Source organism: Myotis brandtii, unplaced genomic scaffold (genome assembly GCF_000412655.1).
Source record: "Myotis brandtii unplaced genomic scaffold, ASM41265v1 scaffold49, whole genome shotgun sequence".
NCBI lineage: Eukaryota > Metazoa > Chordata > Mammalia > Chiroptera > Vespertilionidae > Myotis > Myotis brandtii.
In genome coordinates, this window is record NW_005368707.1 from 5,304,964 (window position 1) to 5,307,753 (window position 2,790).

A 2,790-nucleotide genomic window follows, 5' to 3' on the forward strand; every position below is an offset into this window, starting at 1 on the left:
CGCATTTTTTATGCTTTCTTGGTGCACCCCCTAGTGGTCTTTGTGCGCAGTCTTGTTGTAGTTAAGCCTTGATTGTTGTAGTTAATACTAGGGGGATTTGACCTCCAGGCCAACTGGCTGTGAGAAATCAGCACTATTTTGAACAAAGTCATAAGAATAATAATTATCTTTATTTTGGTCTCATAATCAATTCTTATTTATCCTGATTATTTGCCAGTATTTCTATGAGTCCAGATATTTCTTAGAGTTCTATAATTTTTTTTCATTTTAAATATGTCTATTTTTGTTGATAATATTACAGATATCTCCCATTTTTCCCCTTCCTCCCCCCTCCTCCCAGACCTTACCCACTCAGGCCTTCACTACCCTATTGCCCATGTCCATGAGCTATGTATATAAGTATAAAATAATTTTAAAAGTTCTTTGGTTTATCTCTTCTCATACCCTCAACCCCACATCAGGGTATGTCAGTCTGTTTCATGCCTCCCTGCTTCAGGTCTTATTTTGTTGGTCAATTCATTTTGTTCATTAGATTCCACAAATAAATGAGATTCTGTGATATTTGTCTTTCTCAGTTTGGCTTATTTCATTTAGCATAATATTTTCCAGGTCCATCCATGCTGTCCCAAAGGGTAAGAGATCCCTCTACTTTACAGCTGCATAATATTCCCACAGTTTTTTTATCCATTCATCTACTGATGGACACTTGGGCTGTTTCTAAATCTTAGCTATTATAAATAACGCTGCTATGAGGAGAACCAAGCCTACACTGACTGCCTCCCACAATCACATCAAAATTACAACTAAAATACAGAACAACCACCATCCAGAACCACTGGAAAGGTGGTTGAATGAAAGCCCTATAACTAGAGAAGTAAAGAAGAAAGCACACTAAAACTGGTAGAAGGAGGTGCAGAATAGGCTGGTCCGGCACCGAGGTGTGCCGCTTTTTTAATCGGAAGGAAGATCGTCTCTTCAGAGGCCGCTTGGAAGAGCAAGGGGTCCCAGCCCCACACCAGCCCCCCAGCCCAGGGTCCCAGAGCTGGAAAGAGAAGTCCCTATGGGCAGTAAGAACTACGGGCTATAAAAACCAGTGTACATTGGGGCTCAGTGACACAGAGGCTGTTGGAGACCTAGCTGTTCCTCTTAAAAGACCTGCACCATGAACTGAACTTATCAAGTCCTGCTTCCTCTGAGCTCCAGCACCAGGGTGAGGCTCTGGAGGACACACATGTATGAGGAAGAACTGGATTGTCTGGCATTGGAGCAGGAACTTGGGGTGGCTTTCTTCCAGATGAAGGTGCTCACAGGAATCATTGTTCCTATGCTGGGACCTCCCCGGTTGCAGCATTGACTGGCAGCTATTTCTGTTTGCTCTGCCCTGGTGATTCCCTATGACCCTACCTCATCCAATTTACAACACCACCCAAGCTGTGTGCAGTGGCTTTTGCATATAAATGGCCTGTCCTTGCTCAGGCTAAAACCTCTCAAACAAGCTGCAAGATCAGGGAGCTCCAAACCTATCAATAAAAGGCCCAAGACCTGGCACCAGCACCAGCCTGCCTTGCTTCACAGCTGGGCCTCGTCTGAGCACTTCCAAACCCAATACAAAGAGGAGGAATCTGCAGATCTCTCTGTAGCTCCTGCTGGATGGCCTCAGGAAATGGATGACTTTGTACCTCCCTGGAGACCCAAGAGCTAGTATACTCAGTGGTCAGTGTCAGACAATACCAGATTACAACTCTTCACATCCATAAGTGACACACTCAAAGGGGAGACTCAGTGAGCACCAAAGCCCCACTGAAGCAAGTCCTGCTCCATAGGGGTGTCTCCTGCACAGCAGCTCTCCCACTGTAATCGCAGCTGGTCCCCACAGCCAATTGGCCTGGAGGTAAATTCCTCCGAGTGACATCAATAGCAGTTAAGTCTCAACTACAACAAAACTGTCCTCACAGCCCACAAAGGGGTGCACTAGAGCTCCCAGCTCAGGTGACTGGGGAGGCTGAGCCACTGGGCCCTATAGATCACTTACAACACAAGGCCACTCTACCAACTCAAAAGACATAGTAGCTCTACCCAATACATAGAAACAAACACAGGTGAACTGAAAAATGGCGGAGGTTTACACGGACGTGTTGGTGCTTTGTCCCAGAGCAGATAAGGGCGAGCAGCTGAAACAGGTAACATACAGCCCGAATAAGCAGAGGAGATTCAGCTGAGAGACAGTCTGCAGCCAGGAAAGACAGAGAACTCCTAGAAAACGGGGACGGTTAGAGATTGAGGCTGAAACCTCCCCCGGGGTGCCGGCTCAGCCGAGAGACCACGCCATCTTGAGGAGCTGTTCTCCGCATCCAGAGATCGGCTACTAACCCGGAGGCAACGGCTCTCAAGCAGCGCGACTACATGAACTCAGAGGAGACCTACTTCCCCCCACGGAAAGGTTATACTTCCCCCAAAGGTGCGGTTTGCAATTCAGGTTGGAGCGAGGAACGCCCGTGCGCGCGGGGGGAAATCTGTGCCCCACAAAGTCTGCGGCCATTGAGGCCAGTGTGACCCGCAAGTGGGGAAGGGCTCCCGCAGGGCTGCTGGCAGAAGGGAACACTATAAATAAGCCCATAGTTGGACTGGATGCAAAGGGGTAGCCTCAGATTTTGCCAGCCGGCCGGCTACTTGGTGCCAGGGGCCAGAGCACGCACAAAGACTCCGCGCAGATCTGGAAGGTGGAGCCCTGCGAGTTCGAACAGCTTCCCAGGCTCTTGTTTACACACTTCCTCTTAAATCTGTGAGTTT

General features: G+C 48.2%; 1 protein-coding gene across 1 annotated transcript in view; it reads right to left on the reverse strand.

The window, feature by feature from the left end:
- ITGA8 (integrin, alpha 8) overlaps nt 1-2,295 on the reverse strand; it is a 222,221-nt gene extending 219,926 nt beyond the window's left edge. Inside the window, exon 1 of the mRNA XM_014548004.1 lies at nt 2,291-2,295. The gene's annotated coding sequence lies outside the window, so the exon portion shown is untranslated. The remainder of the gene's footprint in view (nt 1-2,290) is intronic.
- Nucleotides 2,296-2,790: the final 495 nt, after the last annotated feature.